The sequence below is a fragment of the Pogona vitticeps genome, chromosome 3, assembly GCF_051106095.1.
Source record: "Pogona vitticeps strain Pit_001003342236 chromosome 3, PviZW2.1, whole genome shotgun sequence".
Classification (NCBI taxonomy): domain Eukaryota; kingdom Metazoa; phylum Chordata; class Lepidosauria; order Squamata; family Agamidae; genus Pogona; species Pogona vitticeps.
In genome coordinates this window covers 218,989,575-219,012,376 of record NC_135785.1, presented here as the reverse complement: position 1 = coordinate 219,012,376, position 22,802 = coordinate 218,989,575, and the positions used below count along the sequence as shown (strand labels likewise).

Genomic DNA, 22,802 nt, shown 5'->3' with positions numbered 1-22,802 from the left:
TATCTTTCCAATCAAAAGAAGCAATTAGATGAAGGTAGTTTGACCCCATCCTGATTTATATAATTACAAAAAAAAGTCCTGGACTAAAGGAAGAATCAGAAGCTGACGACAATCATGTGTGCACATCTCTAATTTTTAGAAAATTATACATAGTTTAAAATGGTTTAAAACATTTAACATAATTGTAAATTGTTTTCAACTGTTTGTTATTTAAATTGTTTTAGTGCCTGATTTAGTGCCTGGCCAGAGATATTTGAATATGTAAATATGACAACTCTGATATGTACTCCAGGATATGACCCCAACATTGCTTTTCCATTTCAGAATGCTTTGCTAGATATAAATTGATACCTGCACCCACCTACCAGTTACTCTGCAATCTCCATTTTGGGGCTGCGTTTAACAGCAACCTTCTTAGCTACAACACTGGGCCTACTTTCTAAACATCCCATCTTCTTCCTCCTTCCTTTTAATACCACCTTGCCTGATGAAGAACTTTCACTATTTCGTGGCATTTTGGTGGGTCCTAAAATATGGATTTAGGTAGCTTTCCCCCTCACAGAACAACTTTACTACCATTGTTTTGCCGTTATTGTAGACACACAGAGAGGAAAAGTGAATGGCTTCACATGGTGACCAATTACATTCAGATATATTCCACATATGTTGCCATGCATGAATGCTATGCTAAACATCCCACACTTGTGGAATTTGGTTTCATGAGTCTGAATTCCATATTTATTTCTCAGAATTCACCAGTGAATGCTACCACCAGACCCATTCAGGCATCTGCCAAAATTCCCCGGTGTATTTTGAGGCCTTGGGCATCTATCTCCATGTGAATATTAGCAATTCTAAAAAGTATTTTTCTCTGAATATTGGTCAACATAGGTTTTCTGATTACAAAAATGTTTTGGTAGTCCCTAAGGAATTTTAAGCAACAAGCTTTTAGTACAACTGATTGCTTTCAGGAATCATGGAGAATGTAGGTTTGCATTATGAGATTCAAATCTGTATTTCTATATCCTATATTTTTACTCAGGTTCATTGTGATTCACAGATAGAGATGCTATATGTTGGCAACATTTCCGGAGTAATGAGTTAAAAGATGTGTTTGAAAAGAAATTGTCTGGTTACTTTGAACCAGAATCTTAGAAGCCCAAAGAGTTATGAACAGCTTTTAAAAGGTTTTGAAATGTTGTATTAAAAATTGTCCTGGATAAATATCTGGAAACGAACAGTGATTTTTCCAATAATTTATTGAAACCTGTGGGCAGAATAAAATTGTCTCAATGACCTTTTATATCACTTTGTTTCAGCAATGAAAACCAAAGAACACACACACACAAAAACAATTACATTTGAGGTGGTTCAAGGACAATCTTTGCTTCTGCTGAGAGTCCATTATCTTTAAAACCTGTAGGCAGGTTATCAGATGGCTAAGTTTGTCTTTCCTCCATATAATTCATTCTTCTTTTAATACAGTGACAGTTTACTAAAGAAATCCAAACACACACAGAGAAAGAGAGCACAAACAGGGATAAATGGAACTGTCAATTCATTCTTTATATGAAATAGGCTGAGAGCCTGTGGAAAGAGAGTCTCTTACCACATTTGCTGCCTTGTGTTACAAGATGCTATGCTGACTCTCTGCAGTAAGAGTGTGTGTATATTCATCTTTCTAAATACACCAAAATGCATATTACCAGAACACAGAAAGCTGGAGAGGATGTAAATGCAGGACCTTGCAATGAAGCAAGACTTTTGTCTCTAACCTGGATCCAAAGAACAGAAGCCTCCCAAACATGAAACAGAAGAGCCAGCCAAAAGTTTTTCCTGTTCAGCTCTATATAAACATAAGACATTGCTGGCAAAGGTAGGTGGGGAAAAATTAAAGGAACAGTTTCAAAACAGGCAACTTGTGGAATGAAAGCCGAATGCCCCCAAGCTGTAAGGTATGACACAGCTAGAGAGTACCAAAGAGTTTCGCTGTCAGGGATGTTGGCAGAAACAGCTGTATCATTTTGGTGCACTGTCTGTCTTCAGGGCTAGCAGGTGGAGATCCCTGCAGGTCTGGGCACCTGTCCCCTGGGAGAAAGTTGCCTTAAATTCAGTGGGACTCATGCCCCAGGACACATACCTTATAACGGGGTTAACAAAATATACAGTACAAGTCAAAATTGTGACCACAGCAGTTGACTGAAGAAAGCCCCAGAGGAATGTCAGAAAGGAAGATTAAAGATAGTTGTAATGCCTGGCTATAGTTTCTCTCTGCCATTCTGTATGCTCCGATTATGTTCCCCCAGTCAACATAGATTTTCTTATTTCTGATTCAGATCAGAATTCCCTTCTCAGGAAGACAGGACTTATTTTTTTACTAAGAATTGTGGAGATTGGGGGGGGGCAGGCAGATTTCAGCAGGTACAGCTTATTGTGCCACAGGTTCAAATCATGAGAAAAGCTTCACTTAATGAAATCTGTCTTAGTATTACTCTGAACAGGGATGGGTGCTTTGTCCTCTCTTGCATCTGATCACCCTTCACCTATGTGACCTGGAAGCCATTCCTGAAACTATTGCCCATAAGAGAAGCTGAGACGATCACAGCTCCCTACAGGTGTTTTGCTAGAAATGTTGCAGGAGACAGAAGGCACAGAAAGGTGGATTTTCTATGGGCAAAAGCTAGGCAAAAGCATGGACAGGCAGATCGTCAAAAGTGTCCCACTGAATAGTATGCATGCACGTCTCACCTCCAGGCTTCGTCAGCTCATCCCATTCCAATCAATGGGTTCCTGCTCTTGAGCATCTCCAGCAGTCAGCTCCAGGCTTGAGAGTTTCCAAGGGTGATGGTACAATAGTCCAGTCTGCAAGGAGGGCCATCTCTGTAAATGACACCTTAACTGAAGTGAGGCAGCAAAAGCAGCTGAGATGACTCTCGGGCTCAGCAACGACAGCCGGCACTTGCTGTTGCTTCTCGTGTTGAATAGCGTAGGAAAGCCAAAAACAGGCTCAGTCACCGCCACCTGCTGGATACTTAAATCGCTGCTCAGTCGAACCACATCCGTTCCTGTCAGTGATTCATTCGCCCTTAGGAGAGGCTGCGAGGACTCGAGAAAGCAATTTTCTTCCACATATCTCAAAGTCTCTTCAAAGTATAGCATGGCATATCGAAGTCATGACAGTTCCTCCTAACTTAGGATCACTAGTAAGTCAAAATCCCTGATCTGTAATATTATTCGCACTGAGCCCAGTATCATGCAGAGTCAATATCTGGACTATTGCTGTTTCAGTGACCTGTGGGAGTAGTCAAAACAAAATGAACAATCATCCTCTCAAAAAAGCTCATGTTTTGGACAGTCCTTGAAACTCACCTGCCCAGTTTTTGTACACTTTGCCTTTTCTTCTGCCATCCCTCCTTAAATCTAATCTACATAATGTTGCTGTTATGCGTTGTCAAGTCACCTTCAAGCTTCCATAATAAAGTGTGCCACTTATTTACTGCCCCACAATGCTTAAAGCTCTCTCTGGGCAGTTAACAATGTAATTATACAGGCTACATATTGCCCCTCTCCCAGTCAGCTGGGTTCTCCATTTACCACCCTTAGAAGAACAGAAGTCTGAGTGAACCTTGAGATGGCTACCTGGGATTGAACCTGGCTTGTGACTAGAGTTTTGGCCGCAGTAGTGCTCTTTCCATATATCCAAAAGCAAATCCATATATTAAAAAATTCACATAAATAACAGCTGTGCAATATTGTTGACTGGCATCCAGGATGAATTAGAACCTAGAGACGTACTAAATAAATATCTAAATGCTATGGTACAGGTTGGAGCCATGTCTCATTTATCAGGTTGCTCTTTCTTAGTGAACACTTCTTTCTAAATCACAAATAACCCAGGTATCAACTCTAACAAAAGTACTATATACTCAGGATGGATAGCCCACTATAAAGTCTGTCCCCACACCAATAGTGCTAATTTCTGCCTAGAGTTTTTGCCTACTGCTTGTGTGAACCAAAAGCAGCCTTTCTTCCATGTGTCTGAATTCCAAAAACTCAGATAGAAAGCTTCAAATATCTCCCCTTGTTCCAGGTCACATAGATCCATTGAACTTTTAAAAATTATTTCTTGTGTGCAATTTGTGCTTTAAGAGCTATGTTACATAGCCTGTTAGTCACCTTGGGCTCCTTTGAGGGTAGGTAGGACATAAACCAAATCAGATATATCAGTGAAGCAGTCCCCAAACACTTACCTGGGCATATGTCCCACTGAAATCTGTGGGGAATTCCTCTGAATAGCACATCAAGACAGCACCCAATCCATAGTTTTCTGGGAGGAAATTATACTAAAATAGTAGGACTTGCTTCATTCTGAATCCTGCCCCCTCCCAATTGTGTATGTTCTATGCCATAAAGTCAGAACAGACTTATAGTAACCCTAATAGGGTTTTCAAGGTAAGTGAGATATTTAAGGAGTGGCTTTACCAGTTCCACTCCCCCAGTCAGTTTCCAAGGATTCAAACTCTGTTCTCCAGTGTCTTAGTCCATCACTCTATTCACTACACCACACTGGGAATCCCCCCCATTATTTAGGAGCAGAGAAATAATCCTGGCTACCATTGTACAAAACAAAATGAACAAAGCATATAAAATTTCACATTTTGTATGCATAAAAATAACTTGACTTTGACCAAGCACCTTGTATACTCCCACACAATGAACTATATATTGTTACAACAAACTGCCCACTCTCTTCTCTCATTTCTCAACATTTTACCATATAGCACAGGTCCTCTGCATGGTTCTGCTACATGTAACCAAAATGTCAAGGCTTCACTCTCACTACCTGAGTAACTAGAACAAGACTCTGATCTTATGCTTTAATAGAGAACTGAGATGCTGACATGAGAGACAAATTTCTATTGTCCTACTAGTTAACAGTTTAATACTTACTGCCTTATATCTTCTTAGCTACATATAAAGCTGTTTTGGATATCAGCCTGATCTTTCCAAAGGCACACCAAGGAAATATTCTCCTTTCTCTTAAGAACAAATTAAGTAATTGAAACCACCACCTTAATTTCCCATGAAAATAAATATCCAACAGTTTCTCAAAGTGTTCCTTGTATCTTCATTTGAAGGTTCCATTTTTCTATCTACTGCTTCTCCACTTTTCCTATCCTAGTAATTTCCACACAGGAACATTCCCCACAGCCTTTAATTGCCTCAGATAATGATTTTAAAGCTACAGGTTTGTTTGTCTGCCTGTCAATATATCCTGTGTTTCAGTCCCTATAACATTCCTCAAGAAGAAGCCTTTTATCCCACTGGCTTCCTCTTAATTTGTAACTGATGCCCAGAGACATCAACACCCTGTCATAATAGCAAACTTCTCTCCTCCCTCCTCTCCCCCTCCCTCTTTCTTTTTCTCTTTCACTCTGTGTTTTACACAGGTGTTTTGGACAAGATAGCCACCCCACCCCCACATCTCATTTCATGTATGGAAAGTGGTTAGACTGGCAGTGTAATGTTGCAGTTTATTAATATTCCTGTATTGAGCAAGGGGTGGACTTGATGGCCTTATAGGCCTCTTCCAACCCAATTATTCTATGATTCTAAACACTAATAATGGCAAAGTTGCTACATTTGGGGTGTCATACTAGTTTATAGGTCATATGATATGTTGTTTCCCATAGGGGAGAACCAAGAGGAACCATCAGAAGGCTGTCACCAATACCAGCCACCTGAAGTGATTGCCTGACCCTAGGAGATGGTAGGCTGGCTGTTTTCTCTTATACCTTCTTCTAGGCTCTGCCACCTTTTTCCCCCTAATGCAGAAAATCTCTCTCTCTGCATGCACATGAAACAAAAATGCATAATTTTCCCATGGTTGTTTGTTTTTAGTGTTCCTATTCCATACTATACAGTTTCAAACCATGCAGTGACCCATTGGACAGGTGGGTGAGCTTATGGGGAAGGACAATGCCCTGACAGTGCTAAGGGCTACGGGTCTAGAAGTCTACTGAGGCTAGTTTCTCTTGAAGAAAAGTCTCTTGAGTTATTTTTCTTCAGCGGATGTGACTTGCCGAGTCCTCAGGAAGGTATCTCTGAATAGCACTGCTAAAGAGATGCCTCTACTGTTTCCGTAATGGAAACAAAGACAGTTTGGCATGTACCAAGCCAGGAATCTTGATTATAACAGTGGCTGGAAAAGTTACAGTTTTGGACTATGACTGCCAGAGTCCCTCAGCTGGCATGGCCAGTGGATTGTAACAATGGAGCAAGTAGCTGTCTCGAGCAGTTTTCTGCACTTGCCTCTTCCAGTGGTTCCCAAATGTTTACCCCAGGGATAATCATGATGACACAGTCAAGGGATAGACATGTTCTTCATCTCCTGCAACTCTTTCATCTGCTCTGTTGCTAAATCTGTTCTCTTGTGGATTGCATGTGAAATGCCATCTCCCAAGTCCTGCTGACGCATACGTTCTTTCTTGTGCAATGCCTGGAGAGGGAAAATCACACTTACCAGCAAGTTGCATGAGGGGGTGGTTGGGGAGGGGGAACACAGTTCTCCTGCATATTACACTGTGCAGTCTCCCAGATGGCATGGTGATGGGCAGGCAAAATAAGCAGTCTCTTCTGTGGAGATGGCTCTTCCTCCCTTTGCTAGAAGCCTGTCTGGAGAGTTAACTTCCCTGCATTACTGAAAATGTTCACCTGCCTTGCAGAAACAGACCCTAGTCTTTTCGGAAGCAAACTGAGCATTGCCTTCCTGCCAAGCTTTTTTTTTCATCTGTTAGAAAAAAAATCAAGACAGAAAAAGCTCTCATTGAATTACTTCCCTTAGATATGGAGCTGCTCCCCTTCTGGTCAGGTGTCCAAAATTTAACAAAAGCATTAGTCAATTAGATCAGTTTCTTGTAGAGAATGCTTAAAATTATACTTTGGATCTTTAAATTCTTAACTTATTTGGACTGAATCCATGTCTCGCATCTCCTTTCCCTTGATTGTTCAAATATATTCCACTTTTTGTGAGTTTGTCTCTACCTGCTGTCCTTTCTGTTTGTTTCAGGCATAGCCTGCCCAGCTTTATAACCACTGGATCAAACTGGAGAATATTCTGCATATGGAGTGGTGGACTAAAGATTGTTTCACTTGCATTCAGAAATAAATATGGAGAGGGCCATTCCCAACCAATTTAGTCTGCTGTGTCAGGAGAGGAACACAGGAGTCTGACTTATATTAAGGAAAGGCTGAAAAAACTGGGTATGTTTAGTCTTGAGAAAAGAAGACTGTTGGGAGATACAATAACACTTTTCAAATACTGGAAAGGTAGTCATACAGAAAAGGGGGAGGATCTGTTCTCAGTCATCCCGGACTGCGGAACATGTAATAATGGGCTCAAGCTATGGAAAGCCAGATTTAGGCTAACAGGAAAACCCTCTTAACAGTTAGAACACTAAGACAATGGAACCAATTATCCCAGGAGGTGGTGATTGCTCTAGTGCAATCATCTGTCAGATCTGGTTTGACTTAGATTCTTGCATTGAGCACAGGGGATGAACCTGATGGCCTTATAGAGCTGCCTAGAGTGGTCACGATGACCAGATAGGTGGGATATAAATAGAATAAATAAATAAAATAAATAAAAATTATAGTCCCCTTCCTACTTGATTTTTCTGTGATTCTGTGATTCTATACCAAATCTAACCTTGGTACATCTAATCTGGCATTGTAAGGACTGATTGGCAGTAGCTTGCCAATGGTTTTGACAGGGCTTCTAGAGACCTAGGGGCTAAACCTCCAGCCTTCTCTATGCAAAGCATGTGTTTTACTGTTGAGCCACAGCATCTCCTCCTTAAGGCATGGGCTTACACCTCCTCCAAGCTAGTATCTTAAACTGCATTTTTCCACCCATACAAAAGACAAATGAGGAGAAAAAACATCATTTTCTTGGCCATCTTCTTAACTTTGTCTATTGCATCACCGCTATCTCTCATGTGTGGCTCTGTACTCACTTACTCCTGCCTCTCATACCTATCTGTGTCAATCCAGTTCATGAATTCTTTTTATTTATTCAGTTAATTGCTACCCCTATCTTTCTCCCAGAGAAGGTCTTTATGCAACAACAACAACAAAAAATCTCATTCCTGTTGCCCCTCTCAATTCTGTAGAGAGGTCTTTGTTCTTATTGACATCTCCTATTCAGATAGCTTGCTGCAATATTAAGAGTTAAGATGTTAACAATATTAAGTTAAGATGACTTGGCTTTGCTTCATGCTTTAGGAAAACTGACAGATCTAGCCATCGCCTTAACCCTGCACCTCAGGAAAAAAAATGTTCCTGCTTGTTTATTGAAGGGAGGGCAGCTGAATTTCTCTCTTTTCTCAAAAGGCAATTAATGAAAAAGACAGGCACAGGGGACACATATAGTACCAACATAATTCTTGCACTGAATGGTTTGTCAGTTGAAGTGCCGTATTTTCTTCACAGAAGAAAACAGACGGGTTTTATATAGGGATGGCTAATATACAGTTATACTGCTGCATGTTTATTTTCTTAACAATGCACATCTGACCTTGATGTAACATCCATAATATAATTCCAGGAGGATGTGGTGGCTTTCCATGCAGGAAAGAAAGGGTGAGGCCCATGCTTAGAAAGAAACCTGGGTTGTTTAGCAGGAACATTTGGATACCAGTTATGAAATGCTGCAGGACTCCAATGGACATGTATTATTTTGTGACCATCTGGGCATGGTGCGCACATCCCATCATTCATTGACATTTGTATTTATGTCACCTGCTGCAGCTCAAAGGGAATCAAAAGGGGAGTGCTGATCAGTTCTGAAGCAAAATGGAAGATCCTCCAACAGGAAACATGCAAGCAAATAACCTGCAGTGAAATTCAGTGAATTGCAACAAGATAAAAAGCAGATTCCCTCAGTTTCTCTCCAGGCTTCTATAATTGCCTAGTTCTAATTTCAGTTCTTCTGTTCTGTACCAAGGCTTTGAATGGTTATCCTCGCTTGTCTGCTTCACCAAGAAAAAATGGTGGATGTTTAAAACAGTCTTCTCAAATTTGATGCTCTTTAGCCATGCTGGACGACAATGATGATCATCTCAGGTTTAGTGGGGTGATGGGGACTGTGGTCCAGCACATCTGAAGGATATCATGCTTAAGGAAATCAGGTGGAAAATGTGCAAATGTGTCTGTTCTAACTAAAGATATAGACATTCTGCAGTTTCTAGAGCTAAATAACTAGACAAATGTTAAGACGAATAAGATCCTTTTATTAGATACAGCAGGACATGGGGGATCTTTGACCATCATTATTCAAGCGTTTATACTTAAGTATCTTTTAAGTTAATCTGTAACAGCAATTGAAAGAGCCAACCTGATCTGAATATATTTTAGTTGGCTATCCAAAGAAAGTGTTTTCTCTTGTATATTAGCTTTTGCTACCTCCAAAAACAAATAAATAAACAAACAAACAAACAAAGACCAGTGCAGAATGTGGGAAATGGGTAAATAATTTACAAGGTGGAGTTTCAAGGGAAGAACAAGGCTGTATATAAGAGCATACTGTAGCATATAATATAGATTTCTTACTATAGTAGACTGACAAATTAATCCTTTTGTGTTTTTAAGTCTTACGTTTTTGTGTTTTCACTCCTCTGAAGTGCACTGGAGGGAATTCCATCATCCGTCTCAGCCTCCATCTGGGACAGTAAGAGAAAAACTGGATATGTACTGTATATTTCCATTTAATATACAGCATTTTTTAGACTACAAAGCCTCAGTTGAGTAAGTGAGGTCCTAATATTTGTTGGAATTACAAGAAGTATGGATGGAGAAATTAATCCTTTTCTCTTGTACTGTGATTTTCTGTAAAACTTCACCTCTGAAGTTAGTACTTGCTTCAGGGTAAATCTATTATTGCCACTGAAATATTGTTACTGCAAAACCAGATCCTGAAATACATTTCAAACGTCAAGCTTTAAACCACATTTAAAGCTCGCTTTGGTTACTATTAAACTCAGTGTAGACACATAACACTAATTTTAGCAGATCAGATGAAGAGGGGGGAAGGAATAACACCTGCAGTTCAAAGTCTCAGGCCCATATCTAGTTGCTAATCTCAACTGCAGTAAACCCAATGAATCACTGCAAACTTGGAAATGAATGCTTAAGTTCAATGGGTCTCCTCTACTTAGATCAAACAACTGGATTCAGGTCTTTGTCTCTTAACCTTAGAGAAGAGTTTGGCAGTGACACTGCTCAGAATGCCCTTCTCAATTAAAGCACATCTAGGCTGCAACTACACTGGCAAACCAAATTGGAACTATTTGGCTTTGCTGCAGTTTGATTCACAACCTATTTTTTGCTTCCATTTGGATTAGGTGATCATACAGAGATGGTGGATTGTTTTAGCATCAGTGTCCACAGTTGTCCCTCATTCTGATGTGATTAGATCAATTGAGAAGGGCATTCTGACCAGTGTCACTCTGGGTAGGTGGGGCTCATCAGCCATGGAAGGCAGCCCATCTAGGAGAAGGAAAACCCCAATTTCAAACCTCCACTGTCTTGTGGCTATATCCACTGATGGAAAAGGCTTCAGGAGTTAACCGAGAGGCAAAATCTGGAGCCGGAGTCCCGAAGGCAGTTCGTGTCATTCTGCCAACTCCTGCGACATCGCTGGAACCAGTTGTATTGGCTCTTGCCTTTCCATTGGACCATTTCAGCAATGTGGAGGGGGGGGTCTGCTGCTTGGGTAACAGCCTATCCTCTATATTACTTTATCCAGGCTTCATGCTCTGGAGAGGACACTCCTTGATTCAGAGCATATTACCATAGTCTCTCGAGACTGAAGGATGCCTATGCTAGATCAGTGCCACAGCTCACAGCCCCCTTGGTCCCACCCTCTGCCAATCTTGGCTCTCCTTTTGTGGTTCATGGTAGAGCATTTTTGAGATGCAGTAGTGACCTAGTGCTCTCCTAATGTACAACGGAACCAATTACCTTGGGAGGTGGTGAACAGAGATGGGAGTATACACATTCGTTTACGAATATGGATATTCCTGTCCTAGGTGTGCCTAATGTGGGTCCATTCCTCGGAACTGTCTTGTCCACTCGCACTTTGCTGCACTGCCAGCCTCGTGCTCTTCTCACCAGTCGCAGAAGTAGCTCTGTCATCTCCTGGTTTGACTGGCCACTCCAGGCAAGTGACAGGAGGATACTTCTCCCAACATGGCTGCTGAGTGGCCAGAAGAGCAGGGTGACAGCGGAGTTACTTCCATGACTGGTGAGAGGAGCGGGAGGCTGGTGGCACAGCAAAGTGTGACTGGATGGGACAATCTGGAGGGCCACACCTGCTTTAGGTGCCCCTGGGATGGAGAGATTTGTATTAATTTATGAATATGGATATCTTCATCTCTAGCAGTGAGTGCTCCAACACTGGAGGCATTCAAGAGGAAGGCTGGTTGCTCCAAACTATCCCATTCTTGTTATCATACCTCTATTTCTATTTCTATGCTTTAAATCCTGTTTAAGCATTTTATCCCACTTCTTTAGCAGAAAGTCTCCTCAGGGTACTTACAAAAACCAGCTATGGTCTACTTTATGTCTACTACTATCTTACTCAGCTCAGGTCAAGAAAGGGATAAGAGCAGCCCCAGGGCCCCATGCAGCCATCAATGGTGTTTTTTATAGATCCTGGATGTTCCCTCATGGGAAAAAATATCAGCAAAATTGTTATTTTCCACATCTGGAAGCTTCCTGGAGCTGTGGTTCAGCAGTCACACACAAGGCATGACACCTCAACCACTCCCCCAAACCTCAAAAATGGAACTGGTAGTGGATTTCTAGCAAAGGTTGGGTTTGATGTTTTAAAGTACATTTTATTCACTTCCAGGGCGAGATATAAGCTAGTAGATCCTTGGGGCAGAAAACTGCCCCTCTAAAACCATCCAAAATTGCTGTAGGCTTACAATCAAAAAGACATAATATAATCCCTTATGGCCTATTAACTTTAGCCCAGTGGCTGGGCAAATGTTAGGAAGGGACTGTGATTCTTCATTCCAGCTTGGAAAGAAACAGGGAGAACTGGAGAGGCCGGGAGCTGTTGCTCCCCTGGAGGATCACATTGGTTTGTGTAATAAACTTTCAATATGTTTTTTGCAGGAGGGCGAATCCATGTAGTAATATTGTGCTTTATTTTAGGGCCTTAAAGACTGTATAGCTGGAGCAGTGTTCTCTGTGTTGTGGATCTTCTGCCATGGGCAATAAAGATATGTGGGAGTTTGTTCCTCATCCCTTTTGCTCTAAAGAAACTATTTCATTTTACAAGCAACTCCTGTTCTGGCACACTGTTGGTGAATGGAACTCGAGGATGTATATTTTGCAGAATCCAGTTTGGGTTGCATTTATATTATTGTTATTGTTGTTTGTTATTTGTTTGTTTGCATGTGTGTATATTCACATTTTTGTAAAGGCCCATGTGTTTACAACACTCATATAGAGAAAATAGAGTCCAGAAAATGGTAAAATAACACAAACGAAAAAGAAATTGTGAGGGTAAGAGTGCAAGGGGGAAAAATATTCTTGTTAGTCCATTTTGGAGGTCTATAAAATGCCAGAAAACTGGTATTAAGCTTGAGATACACAGTGTGGTGTAGTGGATAGAGTGATGGACTCAAGAGGCCTAGTTCAAATCCCTTGCTCAGCCATGGAAGTTCACTGGGGTGTGTGGAACTGGTACAACCACCCCTTTTGTATCTCACTTACTTTGCAAGCCATATTAATAGCCCTATTATAGCCCTTAAGGTTGCTATAAGTTGATTCTGATAGCATTTGACAATCTAGGCTTAGGTATTTGTACAACAACGCAAACAGGACATGTGTATCTATCTAGAAGAAATTGGGGAGTGATTCCACTAGGGCCAGCTAAGAATGAGTTTGCTTGCTGTCTCTCTCCTCCACCCAAACACTATAGCTGACTTCATGTCTAAACCCTTGCTTAGCTACAAAGCCAACTTTTTAGCTTGGGCTGCACAATGCCTCAGAGGATTTTTGTGAGGACAACATGGGGATGGGGAAGAACCTTGACTGCCTTGTAGAAATGGAGAATGTAAATGAACAAATATTCTGAGAACAGCACACAATAGGGATTAAATACAAAAAAATGATGCTTGGGCTCTAAATCACCAGTCACGAAGCCACAATAGTCATGCTGAAATGCACCTATTCCATTGGGAAGCAGGCAATAAATACTGTGTGCTTCCCCAATCTTGCTATGATTGATGGTTAAATAAGGAATAAAAATGGATTTCTCTTTCCACAAGAAACAGAAATAGTGTGCAGGAGGTGCTGCTCTCAGCAAATTTGTACCTCCCTCACAATATTTCAGTGCAGGGAGCAGATGCAGCCCAGGGGACGGGACCTCAGAGACTGACTCAAGGTCAATTAAATGATTAATCTTTATATTCTTGTTGGGGAAGAAGAAATGCGGAAATGTTAGGTTTTTTGGACTACAATTCCAGAACCTGCCTAGGGATTCTTAGAATTATAATTAAAAAAAAGAGAGAGAGAGAGGAATGTTTCTATAAGGCGAAAGATTTATACGATCTGAAGAGAAACCAGAGTATTGAGAGAGGAATGTTTCTAGGCTTTGAAAAATGTCTGCATTAGAATAATCCCATTTTCTTCGGGAGGATCAGTTCTAGAGAGAAAGGGCACACTTTGTTTCTAAGAAGGTTGATTGGGTTCTTGCTTCTGTCTGTCTGGAAGCTCTGCCAAGATGGCAGCAAGGAATCGCCAGCTGTCAGTGTGGCTTCCTGGAACCCTTGCTTCTTTATAATAATAGTAATAAATTTGTAGGAATAGATTGTGCTTGGCACTAGTGAAGCAATGACGTTTTTGTTAACATATTTCATGATTCTGTCCCTTCCATGAAAACAGATTTTGTTTTCTCTGCTCAGGCCTTTGATAAAAACAGGAAATATAATAATATAATCTTAGAGCTGGAAAGGACCCTATGGACCATCAAGTTCAGCCCCTGTCAAAGGCACAGTGAGGAATCAAATTCCCAACCTCTGGTTCCACAGCTAGATACTGAAATCACTGAGTTATCCAGCAGTTATCCATTGATGGTAGAGCTTCTGGGTTCCCACTGGCTCACCAGATCATGCATGGCCCTACAGAACGAAAAAGGATTGTTATCTAAGTGTTATCATCATCATCACTTGAATAACATAGCTCCTTCCTCAACCTGGTGCACGGCTGTGCTGGTTGGGGATAATGGGAGAAGTAGTCCAATATATCTAAAGGGAACCCAGCTGGGGGAGGATGGTATAACATTGGGTTAGGTTCATGTTTATAGAATGCCAGTGCTAATCCAAGGTTCTGCACATTCTTTTCCATAGTGTAAATATCAGAAGGTCTAAACCAATGGTTCCCAACCATGGGTCCTCACATATTCTTGGACTACAACTCAGAAAGACAACCTGCCTGAAAATGACCACTTGCAAGCTGCACACAGATTGATTTTTTAAAAAAATTGTGATTAAAGAAATAAAGTATCTAAAATGTATTAGTACAATTCTTTAATGGTAGGTACTTACAAATTGTGGGTGACAGTTATAATAATGGATGGGTAAATTTTACATTTATATATTATGTGCTCAGAGTACAAACTCCTGCTGCAACTTACAGAATTAGAAAAACAAGTTTTCAGCATTGTTAGCAGAGCAAGCAACAGAAACAATCATGTTAGCTTTTCATTTCAGACGCTGAATCTTATAATGGTTAGCAGAGCTCATTTCTTTCTTTGGAAAGAAATCACACCTACACTTATTATTCTGTGAAAATAAGAGCATTATTTTTTATTAGAGAAATGGTTTGAGATAGGAAAGATAATTCCAGCTAGCAGATGTGGTGATAGAGTGAACAATGGCTGTCCCCTTACCTCTCAGCAGTAAGGTATCTCCTCTGTCCTTTCCCAAAGAGTGTCAAGAGAGGAAATGTGAGAAGGAAGGAAGTGTCATCAGCAACCCCAAGAATATCACTTTAGGTTGAAGGAAATAAGTATAGGGCAGAGCAGGTAAAGCACGATTTTTTTGAAAGACCCTGAGAAAGTCATTCTCTATTTACTCTTCACTGTGCAAAGAAATGCATCTTCTTTGGTGTCAAATTGATTAAGTCAGGGCAATGGTTTTCAAACTGTGCTTGAGAAACCTGTAGGTTATGTGGAAGCTTCTCAGTAATTACCTATCAAGAAAGTCAGTAATGGAAGAAAATTTCTTGGAGTGGACAAGGCATACAGGTGTATTTGTCTGTTGCAGCAAAAATAGTAAGAGGTCTTCTGACACCCGAAATGCTAGCAATCTTTATCTAGCATAAACCAGCATGCTCTGTCAGTCAATATAGAACTTAACTTCAGGCTATTCATGTGAGCACCCATAGATCCATAATGTTCATCTCAACACATTTGCTCTGCCCTCTTCTGTTAAAGCCTACCCAGTTGATACCATCAGGGGAAGGTGGGATAAGGCACTCAAGTCATCCAGACAGCTCTTGCATCCTCTTCATCTAACCCCTTATCTAATCCACCCCTGGCAATTTTAGAGCTGCCATGTGTGTCCCTCTCTTTTTCCAGCAATGTTAAATGACCCACAGCTGATAATGAAGAAAACTTTGCAGAAATCTCAAAAGTTAGATTTGGTGTGAAAAGTCTATGGGCAAACCTTTGGGCTGTGTATGTGTTCAAAATCCCAAGTTTCTGAATTTTGAGTAGTGACCTACACCAGCACTGTTTTGCACAGTGTATGAAACGGATTGCTTTATATGTTGCAAACCTGAAATCCATCTCCTGTTGCTTTACAGAATGCTCCAACATGCTTTACAGTAAGTAAGGGTTCTTTAGCATACCAGCAGATGTTATAAAGTTTCTTCTGAGATTTGAAGACCAAGGCCTTAGGCTTTTGACTGTTGTGTCTTATGCAATAATTTCATCTGTTCATTGTCAATACAGAATCTGTAGAGACATTTCAGATGCCCTTTACTTTTGTTTCAACACATACATGTCTATTACAGACAAGTATATATTTACATACTAGCTTTGTTGTACCAGACTACAGAGAAACAGATCCTTGATATTTCATCTCCTATTTAATGTGTTTTCAGCATCATGCTGTGATTTAATCTCTTTTGAAATTAATTTTAAATTCTACAAAAATGGCGGTGGGGGAGGACCAGTCCATATTCATGATGTACACAATCATTTTATGTGTGAATGTGTCAAATGAAAATTGACAGATAGATTTGCTTCTTCATTAGCAATAAAAAATTCATCTCTGTAAAGTGAAAACCTTACCTGAATATGTGCTTATATTAGAATTAAAAAACAAATATACAGTGGAATCGTATACACACTTATTACTTGGGCTGAACACGGGTTGATATTCCCCATTTAGTACATGACAATATTAAGTCTAAGGACTGCAGCTGTAGCTCTCTTCCAACAGATGTTCCTACGATGTTCCTTCCAAAATCGGTTGTAACCTCTCTTTAAGAGCATTTCCTGAATGACAGTTGCATTAAAGTACTGCTGGTTTTGCCCTACGGGTTGGAACCCCTCTCTGCGGGGAGTTTCTACTATGCCTTCCAGGAGGGGACCGGTCAAGAATAGTCAGAGTGTGTGTGGTTAATGAGGATACCTGCCCTGCCACTGATGCAGCCTTAGACAAACTCCATGGTTCCTGAAGACGATCAGAAAGAGGGACTGAAAAGCTTTTTCCGAACTCTTTATACCTAGAGAAACTTGGATGAATTACCAGAAGCCAGAATCAACTTAACAGCACATCATTGTTATTACCTGCATTGTCGTGCTATTGTGGGAAAACCAACCAGGAGTCTTTGAAGAATTGAATTTATTATGGCATAACCTTTTATGGACTACCAGAATCTGTTAGTAAAGAAGATTTATGACCAGTTAATGGGAGTCAAGCAAGGTAAAGAACGTTCAGGACCCTGGACAGTGTACTGAATGACATACCAACTGCATTGCTACCTCCTTGCCTGATCTCCTTGAAAGAATTATTATCTGACAACAGGCTGAAGGCAACTGAGACCTTAAAATGGTCATCTAGCACAAATCTTTGAGAGACTTCATGTCCTTAAAAGGGTCCACAGGTGTTTCTATAATCTCATGTTGCTGTGTGCTGAGGGACAACAGAAGCTGAGGGAGAAGTGTAGACAGTGGGGTTACAGACACAGCATTTTGACAGTTTAGTTCAGTCCAATTCAGGCTATTCACAAGTAATACATGTGTCTCCAACCCAATTCAAGCTCCTTGACATAAAGAGGATCCCAGGATTAATTATAACCAGTGATGGGAATACTGTAACTGATAGAATGCCACAGTCAGTTTTCCTTTTGAACCATATTTCGATCTGTGACAGGGAAGGGTAATTTTCCAGGAGGACCTGCACTTGCTTATATGCCTCCCCTTCCAACAATTCCCCAGCTACTCACTATCAACAGCAAAGATACAGACACAAGAAACAGACCCTACAACAAATTTGGATGCCAGCTCTGTCCCCATGTCTGCTCCTGTATCACTACTGCATGATCTAATATTGCTGCCCACACTGCTGAAAGTTCATTGTTCATCTTCCCATGTGATGCATGCCATGGACACCCTTCATATAGGCTAGTCTGTACTCAAAGGAATAAATGGCTATGGATCTGATATCATAAATGTTAGTTTAAAAAAAATCTGTGAAAGAAGATTAGAAAGACATTAAATGAAGCTTATCTTTGAATTAGAAGAAATGTGTTTGTGTTATTAGCACCATCTGTTTTATAAATGGCCTTTGTTGATAACACGATTCTCTCACTGTCAGTACTTTCAGTGTTTAATTTCCTTCTAACTTCACAGTCTACACTTTCACCCCCAAGACGTGTACTGCACATATAGCTGAAATTCTTGATGACACCTCATGCATCTGATGAAATGGACTGTGGTCCACAGAAGCTTGTGTCATAATAAATGTGGTAATCTTTGCACTGGTACTGGCCCCTTTTTTTACTCTCAAGGAATGGAATCTCAATAGAGTTCCACTCTTTAACAATCAATGTCCTAGTTTCTAAAATCATATTAAAACATTTCTTTTGTTAAAAAACTGGACAAAATATTTACCACAGCTTGTTTAGTGGGAAAGAAAGCCGTGGAGCCTTCCAATGGCTCCAGAGATCGCATTTGGCTCGCCACTCCTGGCAGGAGGTGGGGCAACAAGCCTATCTGCTAGGTTGAAGAGTGGCTTGCCGAACGCGATCTCTGGAGCCATTGGAAGGCTCTGTGGCACCCACAACCATGGCAGATTGGTGAGTGGACCGTCCGGCCCCATGGGGATGAAACCTCATTATGTCCACTTGTGTGGGGGTATTCAGTGTTCATATATGAATATCCCCATCTCTAATCATGGTTTATTATGTAAAGCATGAACACAGCAGTATGTATGCCATGGAAAGGAAAGGAGAGATAGCCTAAATGTCAAATCTAGAGATGAACATGAACTGCTGGTTCATTTAGCAGCTGAACAGGTGTGCATTGCTTCAAAACCCTGACTCCTCTGGCAGGTGCCCACTCAGAGGCAGTGCCTGGAGGAGGCAGGGCAGGGAAGCCAAGCCACTGCCTCCAAGTGGGTGTCCACTAGAGAAGGTGAGGCTTTGAAGTGCCAAAACCTGTTTGGCTGCTAAATGAACCAGCATGAACCAACATACTGGTGGTTTGTGCCCATCTATAGTCAGATCCTAAGCAATGCCCCCAGGTAGTCACAAGGGGTTGCCCTAGAGCCTGTAACCTGAGCTATGTGTGGCTCACATTCAAGCCTCTGCTGCTATCAGTCTGAAAGACAAAGCACATTTTTGCTCTAGATGCAAAATCAGGCCTGCAGCATACCACACCCATTCCTTGTGCCTGGAATGTATCTCTCTGAATTTGCACTCCACCTTCTCCCTCATCTTATGCTAACATCTATCTTTGGAAGGGGCCGGCTTTCTCCCCTTTCCCCCAGCACAAGAAAGAATGATTTCTAGCTCCCTCACCAAGGAGTAGTCCATCGGACTAGATAGGCGGGATATAAATTAAATGAAAAAAAAAAAAGTTGAGCAGATGGGCATTATACCTAGAGAGGACAGGTGCATTCTTTCCCCTCTGCTATAGGTGAGTCTTGATCATGATGTAGCCTGTCCCATCCAGCTTATATTCCTCATAATGACACTCCCTGAACTGATAGAAACTGAATTCCATACAATTTGCCAAGACATCTGTGAATCATTTTGACTCAGAAAGAGTCCTGGCAATAAGTCTTTCATGGTATGGAAGTCTGACGTTACATAGTACAAGTTACAGCTGTGAAATCTTGACCAAGTCTATTTCTCCTAAGGTATAGCATGATGACCTGAAGGTTTTAGATATGATTTCAGCACTGGGACAAGACCTTATGGAACACAAGGAGGCTGTTTCTTAGGTATGCCAGTCCTGCAGCATGTGAAGTTTTTCCATTTTCCATTGCAATAAAATCTGAGACTAGGGATGCTTTTTTGCTGTCTAAAGATAAACATTCTTTTAATTAACCTTACAAGAAGTAATTACATTTGTTATTCTGCTACCGATGCACAGCTTAAACTACTGCTTTGCCAGATTTTAGTATTAGTGTTTTTTGTAGGGATTATTATTTACACGTCAGTTTTTTTCCTATAATGGTTTTCTGTTTTGCAAATAAAAACCATGCATTAGTGGACCATGTCAACATATCACAGATATTAACCTGACATAAATTGGGAAACCTACTCTATAGTACAAAGAGAGAAGAGAAGAGAGTTCAAAGGAACTGACACATAATGTATTCTGTTCATTAGCACAAGAGTAAACAGTAGTTGAGATGTACAGTTAAATTATGTGCCAGTACACAACTCATTGATGTCTGTCAGGCCATCTAAATAGAATCCATTTACGGTAGTAGCCATTTTTCAGTGCCTCTTTCACTGCTTTGACACTTGTGTTCTCAGTACATTCCAGTACACTCCAGCTTTGCATACAGTGTCAAAACAGCACGGGAAGTAGCAGTTACTGGTTATAAGTCTCTGCTCGATTGGCATACAGCACGATGCCAGAGTCTATCCGCGACGGTGGGAGAGGTCATTGCACCTCACTAGGTAGCTACTGCCTGCCTGAAGCTGGGCAATCCACAGCCAGTAAGGTGCTGCCTCGCCATGATCTGTTAACTCCACAGGGTGTGTGGGGTTTAGAGCGAAAGCCAACAAGCAGATTGATAACCCTGCACCACGCAACAATCCTAAGAAAAATTCTGCTCTAAAGTTGGGCACCTGGAATGTTCAGACAATGACCCCTGGGTTTTCTGACAACTTGCAGGAAATAGATGACAGACACAAGATAGCTGCCATCGACATGGAACTGAGTAGACTGCAGATGGGCAATGTTGCCCTGCAAGAGACGAAATTACCAGACTCGGGATCTGTCAAAGAAAAAAGTTTCTCATTCTTCTGGCAGGGAAAACCATTGAATGAGACCAGGGAATATGGTGCTGGCTTTGCAGTTAGAAATACTCTGCTGAGATCCATTGTTCCACCTACTCAGAGGAGTGAAAGGATCCTGTCTATGCAGCTGCACTCATAAGCAGGACTGGTCACCCTCATTAGTGCATATGCACCAACACTGTCATCTACAACAGAAGTCAAAGACAAATTCTATGACGATTTGGCAGCTGCTATCAAAAAAATTCCTGAGAGAGAGCCGCTGTTTATTCTATGTTTATTCAGAGACTTTAATGCTAGAATTGGTGCCGATCACAATTCTTGGCCCACTTGTCTAGGCTGTTCTGGCATTGGGAAGATGAACGAAAATGGCCAACACTTGCTGGAGTTTTGCTGTTATTATGGTCTTTGTGTCAGCAATATGTTCTCTAATACGAAGCTTCAACACAGAGTATCCTGGAGACATCCAAGATCAAAGCACTGACATCAGTTCAATTTGATCCTCACTAGTTTCTCTAGCCTTCCTATTATTACGATCACACGCAGTGATCTGACTGTGATACAGATTACTCCCTGGTGTATAGTAGAGTAAAACTGCAAACAAAGGGATTGTATCAAACGAAAAGGAAGGAAGACCACATATTGACATCGGCAAGACTTGCAATCAAAGAAAAGTGGAAGAATTTGCCCAAGTGCTGGAGGAAAACCTTCCAGGCCTGGCTGACACAAATACACCTGAACGATGGGAACGTTTCAAGAATGTTGTTTATAACACTGCCTTGTCCACATTTGGCAAGAAGACCAAAAAGATGGCAGACTGGTTTGAAACCCATTCAGAGGAGCTGATGCCAGCCATCAAGGATAAGAGGAGAGCTGTAGCATCATACAAAGCCTGTCCTAGTGAGTACAACTTGTAGGCTCTTTGAGATGCTCGTAGCAAAGTCCAACAGTCTGCCAGGAGATGTTGTAAAGAATATTGGTTTCAGCTCTGCGCTCAGATACAGATAGTAGCAGACACAGGTAACATTAAGGGAATGTATGATGGTATCAAGCAGCCTTTAGGTCCAATACAGAAGAAATCAGCTCCTTTGAAGTCTGCTACTGCAGGATCATCTAGGACCGAGCACAGCAAATGGAATGCTGGGTTCAGCACTACTCTGAACTATATTCTAGGGAGAATGTAGTAATTGAAGAGGCATTAAATAACATCGAGTTCCTGCCTGTCTTGGAAGAGCTGGACAGCGAAACAACTTTAGCAGAAATAAAAACGGTCTTGGATTCCCTCTCCTCTGCCAAGGCACCTTGGAAGGATAACATCCTTGTTGAAGTGCTGAAATGCTTTAAAGAGATCATCTACACATGGAAATCACCAGATGGGCAATACCATAATCAGATTGATTATATTCTCTGCAACCGAAGATGGAGAAGCTCTATACAGTCAGCAAAAACAAGACCTGGAGCTGATTGTGGCTCTGACCATCAACTTCTTATAGTAAAATTCAAGCTTAAACTGAAGAGAGTAGGAAAAAGCACTGGGCTAGTCAAGTATAATCTAAACCAAATCCCTTATGAATACACAGTGGAAGTGAAGAACAGATTTAAGGAACTAGATTTGGTGGACAGAGTGCCTGAAGAACTTTGGATAGAGGCTCGTAACATTGTACAGGAGGCAGCAACAAAAAAACATCCCAAGGAACAGGAAACGCAAGAAAGCAAAGTGGCTGTCCAACAAGGCCTTACAAATAGCAGAGAAGAGAAGGGAAACAAAATGCAAGGGAGACAGGGAAAGTTACAGAAAATTGAATGCAGACTTCCAAAGAATAGCAAGGAGAGACAAGAGGGCATTCTTAAATGAACAATGCAAATAAATAGAGGAAAATAATAGAAAAGGAAAAACCAGAGATCTGTTCAGGAAAATTGGAGATATTAAAGGAAAATGTTGTGCAAAGATGAACATGATAAAGGACAAAAATGGGAGGGACCTAACAGAAGCAGAAGACATCAAGAATAGGTGGCAAGAATAGACAGAGGAATTATACCAGAAAGATCTGGATGTCCGAGACAACCCAGGTAGTGTGGTTGCTTACCTTGAGCCAAACATCCTGGAGAGTGAAGTCAAGTGGGCCTTAGAAAGCTTGGCTAACAGCAAGGCCAGTGGAGGTGATGGCATTCCAGTGGAACTATTTAAAATCTTAAAAGATGACGCTGTTAAGGTGCTACATTCAATATGCCAGCAAGTTTGGAAA

General features: G+C 41.1%; 1 protein-coding gene across 3 annotated transcripts in view; it reads right to left on the bottom strand.

Moving 5' to 3' along the window:
• HTR1F (5-hydroxytryptamine receptor 1F) overlaps positions 1–3,009 on the bottom strand; it is a 132,192-nt gene extending 129,183 nt beyond the window's left edge. For 2 of the 3 annotated variants that reach the window (XM_078389808.1, XM_078389809.1), the window contains exon 1: positions 2,749–3,005. The gene's annotated coding sequence lies outside the window, so the exon portion shown is untranslated. Of the gene's footprint in view, positions 1–2,748 lie in introns of all 3 variants that reach the window. The other variant, XM_020811008.3, reaches the window with a different exon arrangement.
• Between the last annotated feature and the right edge of the window lie 19,793 nt (positions 3,010–22,802).